Genomic DNA, 13670 nt, shown 5'->3' with positions numbered 1-13670 from the left:
AGAAATCTGTTCGCAATGCAACTTGAACGATCTCTCGCAATTTTTCTATTTTCTAAGCGCATCGGTGACGATTGAAAAATTTCCCTCGATTGATAATATTGTAAAATCCAGTTCGTTCGACGATACAAAGCTAAAATAATTGGTTTGCGGTTAACGAACAATACCATTCCCCCGAAGATTTAGCTGCAAGTCACACTAATCGGGTTTGAACAGAGAAAAAAATAGTGAACCACGAGAAAATTGGAGCTAACTACGGATGGTGCCACTGGGGAATAGAGGGCTCAAAATTTCAAACTTCGTAAGCCGCAATAAATGATGTACTCCAATTTTTTTTTCTAAAGTCATGGTTATAGTTTCAATCATCATGGATTCAAAAGTCACGGATCTGACGTTCAATCAGATAAAAATCACACGAAAGTTAAATCCAGTACAAATGTTGTTCGTTATCTAAGTGAGAAAAAAACCTTATATTAATAAAAATGACTTTAAGTGAGCTCACATTTCAATACATGGTCAAATGAAAAAGTCAACCGGCAAATCAACGATTATTAGTTTATGAAGTGACTCGTAAAGTCAACAAAGTCCATGCACTGCGCGTGTAATAACGACATAATTAGCTGACAGCATATCTGAGATTCTTCGCTCGATATATAACCCACCTGCAGCTCTCATTGTCAACAAACAGTCATCGGGACGTTAGTACAGCGCACTCGAAACGATCGCACCCCTTTCGGCGCAAACAATGCAGAGAACCCAAATCCTCTCGTAGAGTAGTGCCAACTATTACTGCATGAGTAGCTTCTTCTCTCAAACGCATAGACACACGCGAGAGCGATATCATCTGATTAGCCTTCCCCTTCGCCGTTTCGACTCACCTTTGTTGTTCGGCTCGCGTAACGCATTGACGCGCCCAACGATAAGCCATAAGCTATATCTTCCAGATCGCGCATCTGCCGTGCGAGTGGGTGAATCACACTAAACGCGATGCGCTTGGCAAGAGGTCAGCTGCGGATCACGATCGTTAACTTTAGAACTTCACCACTACTCGCCCTTCTTTTTATTTTATTTTACTTTTTTTTTTCATTGACGATCGTATTATACCTATGCTCTTGCTTTTTAGTCAGTCGAAGAATCAGGCCGGCTGGCTGTCTTTCTAGCCCGCCTACTCTACTAACGATGATTTGTTACGGCTGACTCCTAATTATGAGGAATTACTTTCTGCGCTGCTTTTTTTTTCTCGACGAATTCCTCGTCTCCGGGGATCGGATTGCCGGCAATTTTTACGAGTAAAAACTATGCTTGTAATGATCATCGAGGAACTTTTAAAAATATTGTGCGGAATCGATGATCACGAGAATTGGTTCGTGGTAACGTTTATTGATTCAGTTGTGTAATTACGTGAAATTTTAATATTCCGTTTCTAAACTTTTATACCGCAGAGTCCATGTAATGAAACTTTCAATTTGAAAAGCAACATAGAAGTCAAATATTAGAGGAGAAATCTAATTTATGCATTTTTTCCATTTGCCCGACTCTGTTTGACATCCCGAGAAATAATTCAGCAAAGTATTTGAACATTCATAACTCCTTCATCCCCAAGAGATTCTCTCGTGACCCTCTCTCGCTCTCTCGATCCCTCGACTTGTTTACAGTGCGGTTCTCTCTTGAAACCCAAACGCAAGCGCCCTTTGACTTAATATTCCAATGTGCAAAACTAAAGCGTAGGTTGTTTGTCGATGTAGACAAATCTTTTCCTTTTCTTTTTTTTATTGAAAAAGTAAACGCTACTGCCAGGTGAAATGAGCAGCGTCGAAATCCAGCCGGAGGCTCGTTAGCACACAAGTATTTGTTTGCTCGAAAATCCCTAGTCCGATTGGCGCTCGACCATATTCCATCTCCCATCTCTCTCGCCGCAGAGTTTGCATATTTACTTTTGTTAATGTGGAACGTGAAAAATTGGGTGATTCGATGATTCGTTTCGTGTCTGCAGCTAGTCAGTCATTTCAATTTTATTTCAATACAGCCGAATCTAATCACTTAAAATCCGTTGCTTATTCAAATGAAATAAAAATTTGGCTATAACAAAAAAATATCTGTTGCGGATCCACTGAAAAAAACAGAAGATAAATAAGTAAAAATAATTGCGATTGGGGTGCAAACGAAGGCAACACTCGAGGGAGTTTTCAATGACTCGGCGAAGAAAATGACAAAAGCCGCGTGGCTCCTTGAAACGCACAAGTGTTTGCTGCGATTACGAGTCGCGTCCGCTGCATGAGCAGCGAGTAAACGTCGGGGATCTTAGCGTGCGGTGAGCTCACTGGCAAACATTGACTTGTTCAATCATCTCGATCTGGCTCGCCCTCCCCTCTGTCGTCGCGAAGCCAGAAGAGAATCGGCGGCCATCTGCTGCTGCTGCTGTTGCTGCTGCTGCTCGTTCCTGGGGTGGAAATTGAAACGAAAACAGCCGACCCCAGCAACGATGTGCCAGCAGCGCGATCGCATGGAACGCACGAAAGGGGTGTCAATGAGGGTTATTAGAGGACGATATGCGTCTCTTTCTCATATTCCATACAATTCGGCTCTTATCCATTGGTCAGAGTCACATGCGTGATTTTGTTTGTTTTTCTTTTGTTCTTTCGGAGGCGTAACAAATACCGTGGTGTCTTTCGTGGACAGAATTATTACTGCGATCGCGATCGCGATTTCGAGTACTAAGTGATTTATTAATTGGCCATATTTTTTCATTTGTTATTGAAATTCAATTAAATGTCAACTCACTGCTTAATTTTCAAGTGTATTATCAGAAGGTAATCATCGCATAAGATTAACCTAATAAAAGAATCAAAGCCTTAGCAAAGTATCTTAACCGCAAATCTGCCCAGCCAATTTCCCCGCGGACATTGGGGCCCCGTACGCCAAATTTTGGCGGCACAAATCGCCTCTCTCGATTCGCAATATGTACCCTTTACTTCCCTAGTTATACACGTATATATACATGTATATATTTATCCGTTAGGCAAGCACAATGACGGCGAAGCCTACAAAATTCCTTATATATACGTGCGCGCCTCCCAAAGAATAGAAAGAGAATGAACGAACGAGCTTCGTGGATTCGATGCGAAAAACTATACGCGCTTACGATGCCTTATTACTCGCTGAAAAAGAGAAAGTCTGGCGCACGCTGATTAAACTCTCTCGATCGAGCGCTGATTTTTGCTGCGGCTCAATGCACCAATTAATAAAGCTTGCCCGATACTTTTTTCCCCTCTCTTGACGAATGCCTATTACGCTTCGCTGAGATTTTTGATATTACACTCGTTATATTCTCTCTCTCTCTCTTTCGCTGAATTATTAAGGCCTCTTTTTTTCAAATTTCCGCTGTGACGTATTTTTCGGCACGGTTCAACATAAATTATTGAGTTTCGCTGATTACCGTGTTTTTATGTAAATGGTAATTATCGGATAGTTTTGAAATGGCAGCTGTTTGGTGTTTGGCTTCTCTTCGATTATATATGACAGTCATCTGAAATACAGCGTGAAATATCTAGCATTTTAATCTCATCCGATAACTGAAATAAACGACGACAGCATAACTCAAATTGAAATGCACCTTACTTTCCTTCCTCCGTGTGCACAGGCGAGTGTATAGGGCAAACAACAAAGGCCCATGCTAAAGAGCGGAAAAGTAAATGTAAAGAGCCATGCACAATGAGCGAGACACTCGTAACCCGCAATAGGCCGAAGAAAGCTCTCGCTCCCGGGCGGTCACGTGTCGGCTCGTGTCGCGCGCAGGATGTCACGGTTTTGTCACACTTGGTGCCTCTTTTTCGCTCCGCAGCTTTTGCGGTAAAAGCATGGGCGTTTCCTTTTCCGCCGAAACGTGCGCGCCACCAGGCCGTGCCATGAGAAACGAATATTTTCGGACGCAACGATCTATTTGTTCAGATCAATGGTTCCGCTGCCGCTGAGTAATTGAAGACTCGGTGTGTTCATAGACAGAGGCGTTTGTAAGCATTGCGAGTACTCGATGCTCGATTTATTGTTGCTCTTATTTATCGACGTACCGTGCGACTGAGTGTGCGAGCGAAATTTTCCTGCCTGCCATTGATAGGCCAATATTTATGCGAGTTTTCCATTGCCAGTTGTACGCGGGCAATGCAGTGACTCGTGCAGAGTTTATTAGTGATTGCGAGTGAGCCTCGACAACGAAAAATATCTCGCGTTCAGCGTATTTGCAGAGCTCGAACGATACGTGCACCACAACTAACGACTCCACGAACCGAAGCTTTCTCTACGGACGGTCGAACGTCTCCGCTCGTCGCAGTCTCAACTTTATACGAAACCATCAATTCCGCGAAAATGTTGCGCTCATATATAAACACTTAGGTTCTCCACGGGGGGTCACTTACTTTTCCCTTCTATAAGTGTATGCGTTTTTGTTTGCAGTCTAGCAGGTATTGTAAGCTATTTTGTCTACAATGGACGTAAAGGCGGCGTCGCAGTTTGAACAAAACTGAAAAGCATCGGTGGAGCAGTTAGAGAGAGAGAGAGAGAGAGAGAGAGAGAGAGAGAGTGAGCGAGCAGAGCATTGTTGTCCCAGTGCAGTGTGAGCTAACTATACACGCGGGCTTTATGTGTCTATTAAAACCAGCCGAGATAAAGCAAAGCAACCACTGTATTCAGAATGAACAATCTAGGACATAACTATTCTACTCTTCTATTGTATAGTTTACTTACCTAATGTATATTTAAAATAATGTATGTGTCAGTTACTTTTTTGTCTGAAATAGTCACGTTAGAATGAATATAGATCCCATTATAGCATCGCAAGTGACACCAAGAACATTGGCTGGTAACCAAACTTGTTGCGCGCGCGAGGCAGTTTTTAACGAGGAGGCTGAAGTACGGCAAAAGACAGTTACCGCAATGTCCCCACATGCGTGGGCGCGAGCTGGATAACTTATGCATTTGGGTTGTAAAGTCGACCGCAGCCGTATACGCGCGTGTGAGCGTGTCGGGTTATAAAGTACTGGAGTTACTTGGCGTAGTTCTCACACGTACGCGCACACGCACAAGTTTGCAGGCAGGGAAAGACAAATGGCGAAAGATGCGCAGCCAAAAAGGAAGAAAGAAAGCAAGAAAGAAGGGTATATAGCCTGGCAGTGGTGGTGCTGGTGACGCGCTGGCAATTATCTTAATGGAGTCGTGGACGCCGGCGACCTATCGATTCGGCTTTTCGGCCAAACGTACAGAGCAGCTCGCGACGCTCCGAGTCTACAATATATACTCGCAATGTGTCGGTGGCTGGGCTTTTGATTGTTCGTTCATTCGTTCGTTCATTCGTTCGTTCTTTTTTATTTTTCCCTTTTTTTTGTTTGATGGATTACGATTGCCAAGTGTGCGTCTGTTGGCTTTTTCGTTATTCATCATGCATCGCTTAACTGTGTTATTCTCGAATATGTGTTTTTTTCTTAGCTTTTAAAAAATTTTTCGTTGAGAGTGCAAATTTTTTCAGGAGGTCCTTTCGAATTCACGAAAACATCGTGTATTATAATTTTGACAGCCAAATTTAAACTCTTTTTCCTTGTTGATTGTTATGGTAAGCATACAACAGTTTGAATGATACCCATACGAAGTCACCAGCTAGCTAAAATCCGCCTTAACATTGTAAACCTATATTTTTCAATGATAATTGTTATAACAATAAAAACGTTGGCAAATAATTAGAGCCAGATAAATTTAAATAATTCAATAATAACTTGTTTTCCCATTGCAGTTCGCAGAGTTGATGGGCAGAAGTTCTGAATGAAGTTTGAGATTGATTTCTTCATTACCATAAAGTTTCATTGGTACGTACAGTCGCCAGTAGCAGATAGTTTGAAAGAGTAAAAGCGCGCGCCCCAACGAGACTTGCCCTAAAGGTCCCGTCTTTCAATAAAGCAGCGACGGCAACAGTAATCAAAGTGAGCTATCAATTCATACGTCCGCAGAAATCAATCGCAAGTTCAAAACTCACCCCATAGCAATCCCCGTCGCGCATGTAGTAAGAGGATGCGGCCGACAAACGACTTACAATCAATCATCGCTACGGTACGTGTATAAAACCCGATTGATTCACGCGGCGGTAGTTCGGCGCAGCAAGTGCAGTCCACGGACGTTCGCACTTTTTCCAGCGCGTTCCCAAAATTGTGCTTTTCATCGTTGCGCTCACGAAGCGCAATATGAACAATCCGCACCAACGACGTGTCCACGTGTCACGGCACGTGGCGCCCAACTGGCAGGCACACACGACGCGTGTTGCAGGCGGCACCATGTGCTTCAAAATGTATGACCTCTCACGCCTTGCTCTTACCCTCTCTCTCTCTCTCTCTCTCTCTCTCTCTCTCTCTCTCACTCGCTCATTATTCATCTCTCGTGCACGCGAACGTACGTACACCTAACGTGAAAAGCTGTTTTGTCGTTTCTGCCCATGGTACGCTTTGTTTGGATTAATTTTCTAAAGCTGCGCTGCGACTTCTGTATTGTACGACTCTTTTCTCTGTAGTTTCGTGTGTCGAGTACTCGTTTGTATTTGTGTGGCTTGACTTTGTTTTGTGTTTGTATGATTATTAAAAGTCGATTGATTCAAAGGGCCTTTTCAAGTCTTTTTCATTCTGGTTAGCTTGTTATTATGTTGTTTTTTTATTCAAAGTGCCCTTTAGTTTGTTCGAGAGTTTGCTCGTTTATTAATGCTTCAAAAGTGAACTGTCAGTTTTTTTTATTTGCATGTCAGAGTTCCAGTGGTTTTGTTTGAACATACCAATAACTGTGACCATATTGAAAAATAATCTTTGCAATAAATTTACATTTTATGATAAATATAAATGAATGTTTACCTTGCAAAAAAGAAGCAGAGCATAATTATTTCCAACTGAGCATTACTTTTGAGAAAAAAATTGTAAAATGTTTTTTTATAGGAAATCAATATTTTGTATTCAATTATAACTCTATTCGATATGTCATTATACATATGAATGATAGTTAATTAATCGATAAAAACATGTAAGTGTATGCAATTGGAGACGACGAAACTTTATCAATATTCCAGTTGGGATAAAATTCTTTGCACCGTTAGTAATTTATAAACTGGCATTAATAATACATCATCTATACTTTCAATAATCTTCCCACTCAATAAGTGCTTAAAAATATCAGCGAAGCTCATTAAAAAGCCGTTAAAAGCCTTGATTCGCGACATCAAGAACATTCATCAGCAATCGAATGGACATACGAAAGCATCGTATTCACGTTTAAAGAATGAAGCACTCGAAGCATATCTGTATATGCCCGTATAATTCGCGAGCAAAAGTGGTACTTGTCGCCCTTCTTCTGATACATATCACACACCTCTCGGCATGTCTAATCGCGCGCCAGGCGTGTAACAAAGCCATTGTGGCGGCAGTCAAGAGCGAACGCCAACTGGCCTTTGCTCTCGAGAGTGGAGAACATATGCGGCATGCATGTAGCAGCTACTTCGAGTGCTTTTACACACTGGTCGTGCATCCACACTTCAAAGGCTAATAAAGCTGCACGATCACCACCACCCTCCGAAAGGAAGATCTTGCTTTCATTTTTTTTTTTTTTTAAATATACGTATACTTTTTGTCGCGCACGCGCCATAATAATCCACACGGTTTGACTGGTGTGACGAGCTCTGTGTTGCTCTTATGTTTACTTTTTTATGACAGTCCGATATAAACATATCTTAGATTGGCTTTTTTGTTAGGTGCGAGTTTTAACGTTTTTAGTGATGGCTAATACAAACATTAGTGGATATTTTGCTCATTGCAACACATTTTTTTTAACCAAACATTTGCAGTTTCAAGACAATGCTAATTCCGTGGATGGAAAACTTTATAAGAAGAGAAAGAACAATGTCAAAGAAATTGAATGAAATCGCGAAATAAGCACAATGTCAGCTGATAAAAATAAGAGACATTGATTATCAATTTTTCGAAGCGATAATGTATGACCGAAACTCACCACTTCGTGTAAATACGTACTTGTTCTCTGCTCTAATCTTATCTGCACGCGACAATGACTTACATGAGAGATCGCATAAATCAGGATGTGACACGTAAATCTTTCAATCAAGACTTTCGTTGCATTTCATCACCTTTATTGAAAATTTGGATAAATTGGTATCCAAAGGTTATGTCATAGCAAATACATCGTTTCTGTCAATCTAAAAATGGTTACTCGTACAAGCAACGGACAACATTAATGTATTCATTTCATTTGTAAGTGGAAATTATTTTAAAAATTATTCTAGCATTTTGCAGATATTTTGGAAGTCTTATTATTAAAATTTAACATAATAGAGTTTCCATTGAAAAATTGAAATAGAACCAACTGGTTATTTATATTTTATAGAAAATTCTATCATATTGAAAAATTATCTATTTTAAAAATGAATATTTTCATGTTCAGACCAATCAGTACGAATAGTTAGAGAGAGTTTATTTAATTAAAACGTAATTAAAATAGCTGTTTCGACAAGTGATATTTTAATTTATGTATGGATTGCACTATGAGCCAGTAGTGAAATGTGAGAATAATTACAAATAACAATTATATTAATTTCATTTAACAAATTCGACAAAGCCTTACAAAGTGATTCAGTATTATAAATAAAAAAAAAAAAATGAAAAAATACAACTTGTATTGCATTGCAAATACTTGATCGATTAAAATAAATTGGTAATTTATGAGTGAACGTTGTTGAAAGATCCGTTGGAATAACAAAAGCTAAAATGAAGCACGCGGGCATTTGGGGAACAAGTAACAGTTTAGTTCCCATCAAGAGCCACTTAATCTACAATCTTATATACTAGCAGCCAAATACACTCGGGTAGCACAATGAAAGTCGGGGGTGGAGTTGCTTTGCCTGCAACAACAATCTACGTGTATATATATGAGATTATACTTCGAGGGCTGCGACGAGAGCAAGAGTGAGTGAAAGCGCTGTGGTCGCGTGGCGTCCAAGTGAGCGTCGACGCCGCAAACACGCCCTTTCGCCCTCGGGCATCAATCTCGTAGGGTAGGCCGCACTTTTTCCCACGTTAATGAGCGCTCTTGCCAAGCATATCAAGTTACCTTGCAGCTACTTGATTTTCCCGTCATGCGCGCCGAACGTGTATGCGTTTGGGCTTTGTCGCCTGTAGATGCGCTTCCATTACAAGCTTTCACAAGCGCATTTATGACTAATTTCTTGCTGATTGCTGATCGGCCGGAATCAATCCATCCGATCGTTTTTCACCGAGACACATCAACTTTTCGTTACTTGTTCATTTCAGAATTATTTTCGTTGCTTTAGTTACAAGCCACGTGAACATTTAGACAAATTATAATTCGTTGCACGGAAAAGCTCAACTTTGAATGATCCTCGTACAGCATGAATCTTATGTTCCGTATGTAAATACAAACTTGTACTTATAAGCTCGTCAGGAATGTGAACACACGTATTTGTATGGTTAACGATCAAAATCCAGTGTTCATATATGGTCAAAGCCAAAAAAGTAAAAAAAGAGAGAGGTTCGATTCCATGCGTATAAACATAAGGAAGCATATTCGCACGAGTATCATCGACGCGCGCGGCTATGTCACTGGGCCAGAGAGAGAAAGAGAGAGAGAGAGAGCAAAAAAAGGAGCCTCGAAGCAAAAGCTAAAAAGCGAATGATCGATAGTCGAAGGATTTGGGAATGTATGGTCGTCCTCTTCACACGCGAAAAAACCGCCCTAATACGATAATGCCGACGGCCCAAACGGCAGTAGCAGAGCACACACTCCGTAACCCGATATAGGAAGGACGACGCGTGCCGAGGCAACTCGATGTCTCGCGACACTTTTTCTCATAGTAATAAGTCATCCATAACGATGAGGGCTCCCCGAGCTAAAAAGCCCTTCTCATTTCAAAGGCAGACGATCGAAAATAGTAATAAAAGAACCACCGACGGTATACCGCGAACTTCCACTCTTTTTCTCGCTCTTTCGCTCTTCGTTTTCTTGCACGCTCCGTCGTTCTGCTCTTTCATCTCGTTATTTTTCGATGACGAATCATGAACGCCATTCCCGTCGTTCGCGAAATTTCCATTAGCATTCGATCGCAACTATTTCAATTTTGTGACTTGTCGTTGCCCATCCGTCTTTATACGTACTCGGACGGCGAGCTCATTTCATATGCATTTTAAATTTAATTATTGATTCGTGCTGCGCGAGTATCATATGATAAAATCAAATCGGCGATCTTCCAAAACGTCGTATGATTACGATACAGAACAATCAAGTTTTTAAGATTTTACAGTGTACCTGTAATTTCAACAATTTTCCCTTACTCTCTATTTCCACCGCTCTAGCGTGGAAACTTGGTAGCAGGTACACCATTGCAAATCCTCCGCCATTTTCCGTTTAGCCCCTCTTGGGCCCTTCGTGACAATTCCGCGCGCAATATCCAATCCACCCTCGCTTCTACTCCGTTTCCACACGGAAGAAAAAGTTTTACTCGGCAAAAACTCTTTCGTCCTCTTTCTCTATAGAGGAGTGTTCGTTTTATTTATCGAAGCAAACAAATTACTAGATATCGTTGGACAAATAAGATACTTGAGTGCCCTACTGAAGTATGTGACTACAGTTTCTTTCACTAATGATAAAAGCAAACGATTAATCTGTTTTCCTCTTTCCAAAGTGCGTTGTCAGTTATATTTCCTAAAGGCTGATTATTAATGATGTCCCCTTGGGTGTCGACTACTGGCAAAAATGCACGTTCTACGAAGATACTACTTCGCGCCGAGTATTCCATTAGCGCTTTTAATAATCGATAGTATTTTCACGTACTATTTTCGGCGAGCGCTCAAAATTCAATTATAAATTTATTATTCTCACATTGGTGTAAGATGAAAAAGAAAAAAAAATGAAAAAGCAAAGAATTTCATGACAAAGGCGGGAAAGCTCTCGAAGAAAATTACGTTTGAAAAAAATTGGCTCTATTTCAGAAAGTATAATGCTGAAGACGGCGTTTAGCGCGTCATATAAAGCCGCGTGAGTTTAGATTTAGGATAAAAAAGTATACAGGGTGTGTATGTACGCATCCGTTATCGCGGGCCAACATCGCGTGTGCTGTGTCCGTGTGTCCGTGTCCGTGTGTGTGTATCGATTGCCTCGGCGGCAGTCGCCGGGCCTTTTCGAATACATTACATGATTAAACCCATAGGGGCTGCAAAAGGAGAGCATACCACACACATACACATACACACATACACACACACACACGACCTTGCAGCACTTTACCTTATTAAAATATCCACTGGTACCGCTGACCCTACCCCTCTTACTCACTTCGTTTTCTCGTTCGCACAATACATTTCTTTTTTACACTTTCTATCCACGTGTAGCTTCGTTCAACGCGACGATGATAAACTTATCTTTCGAGGGCAGTAGTGTACGCGTATGACGTATCTACGTGACGGAATATTTATGAGAGAGAAGTGCGCTGACGATGCTTCACTTCAGGCAACGTGTCACATTGTTTTTATTTACTTTTTACTAAGTGTTGATCGAATGCATCCGTCTTATTCTTCAATTATTGATGTTTCGTCTGTCGTCAAATAGAGCTTTTAATCACAAGAGCATCTACTAAATTATACATTGTTACATAGGATCTAATGTGAGAACCTGAGTAATTTTAGATATTGGCCAGACTTGAATTCATTTGAAATTTATTTGTAGTTATTGTGAAGCAAACTAATAAATCACGACATATCGGGCTGATTGGATTCAAAATTTTGACGGCGAGATTGCCCCCCCCCCCCCCGACCACCGCCTCCCGCCCCGTTTCGATACGTTCTAGTTTTGTTCTGCTTGTTAGCTAAAGAAACAGATTGTTCGGACGATATATGTGATGAGGTCGGTAAGCGATAATGCGGTTGAAGAAAGGTACAGAGAAATGTGTATTTATTAAAGCTGTCGACGCGTCGATAAGGCGTCATCGTTGAAATGTGCGTCTTCCACGGGTGTGCGATATCAAGTGCAGCAGCATCAGAGAGATATAGCGATAAGAGATTGCGGAAAGGCTGCGCGTAATCGTCGTCTGTCGGTCCTACAAGCACGCCGCACGTGCTTGCCGTACGGAAGTCGATTAATAACTCGGTTATAGGCACTGACTCGGGCCGCGCGCCACGATCGTCTCCCTTCCTTAACTCGCCTGCATAATTAAACGGTAAAAGCCTTACTCCCCGTTGCACACGACCTTGCTCCACTTACCGAGATTGAACCAATGAATAAGTGAGAGTTTCTCTCGAGCTCTCGCGGAAAAATCCGCGTCGAACGCGCGGGAAAACAACGCGAGCCTTTCATTATGCAGCCTCTCGTTTTGCCGTACGGCTTATGCGCCATACGCTCGCCGCAGAAATCTGCCGGGCGCGAGTACGCGCGCTTTTTGAGCAATGGGCCCGCATGCCGCGAATACCGCGCGATCCTCTCTCCTTTTCCTTTTTCGTGCTGCAAAAAAAGAGTATTTGGGCGCGCGCGAGCGTGTCCTCGCATTGACAATGTGTGACGGGAGGGGGGGGGGGGGGCTGCGACTATTTTTGTTCATGCTCGAGGAATGCTCGATGTGCACTCGAGCGACTTTTAATGTTATCTCAGATGAATTATTTATCGTTTTGGCAGATTCATAAAGGAACTGTTGAAAACTTTTAAACACGCAAAAAGACACGGACTTTTGTTGCATCTGCCTTTTACTTATAGTGTAGGAGGTAACCATGAATGGTCAACTGTTTTTTGCGGAGAAAGCCTTTTCAACTTTTATTTGGAGTATCTTCCACGACGTTTTTGTTTTTTAGACACAAACCCGCTTTTGCTGAGAGTTACCTTTAGATCCCGATGTTTTTCTAGTGCATCTTATTCGTAAAAGATAGATGATAGAAACGATCAAAACAACGATGAGTACAAAGACTATTATATTTTTGCTAGATCCAGAAAGTTACTTCGCGTTTAAGAATACATGATACAAAAGTCAGTGCTTAAAAAAATGTATTTATTAAGGGACATTTATTGAAGATAAATTCGAAACCTTCTTAATATTTATATTTTGATTGTAGGTTTTGTTGAAAAACCGCAATTGATCCTCACATTTTTACGAAAAACAAGTATCTTAACTTATAATTCGGGTTATCGTATCGTGTTCCGAGCATGTCATTTCCATCATACGGTATCCTTCAATACAACGAAATTTCTGTTTAATCTACTTAATTGTATTATGTGTACACCTGCTACCTACATTCACAAGAGCATGCTAGTTTATTTAGGGCGTTAATCTTATCCATTTGTAAGATCGATAGCCTTGATCGATAAACGTATATTGTGTGCAATATATGTAGCAATGTTGGTCTTAACCTATATTTTTTTATCTTCCGACGTAGAAACCAGTTCGTGAGAAAACATCAAATAATCTAGTGGTAAATATTAATTTATTTTTGGAAATTTTTGGATTTGTTGTCTGAAATATTACAAAAAGGACTTTGTAAAAAATTTGGTAAAACTAATATTCAATCGATACCATACAAAAATTACTTTTTCTAATTTTACCACAACAATAACAATATTATTGTTAGTCTATATTACGATAAGTTCTG

General features: G+C 40.9%; 1 protein-coding gene across 4 annotated transcripts in view; it reads right to left on the bottom strand.

The window, feature by feature from the left end:
* The window catches only part of LOC131668731 (LIM/homeobox protein Lhx3), a 34359-nt gene that overhangs the window by 19043 nt on the left and 1646 nt on the right, over nucleotides 1–13670 (bottom strand). The window lies entirely within an intron of this gene.

The sequence above is a fragment of the Phymastichus coffea genome, unplaced genomic scaffold (genome assembly GCF_024137745.1).
Source record: "Phymastichus coffea isolate CEN01 unplaced genomic scaffold, Cenicafe_Pcof_1.1 PCOF00083, whole genome shotgun sequence".
Classification (NCBI taxonomy): domain Eukaryota; kingdom Metazoa; phylum Arthropoda; class Insecta; order Hymenoptera; family Eulophidae; genus Phymastichus; species Phymastichus coffea.
Note: the sequence above shows the minus strand (reverse complement) of the source record. Positions and strands in the feature narration are given on the sequence as shown.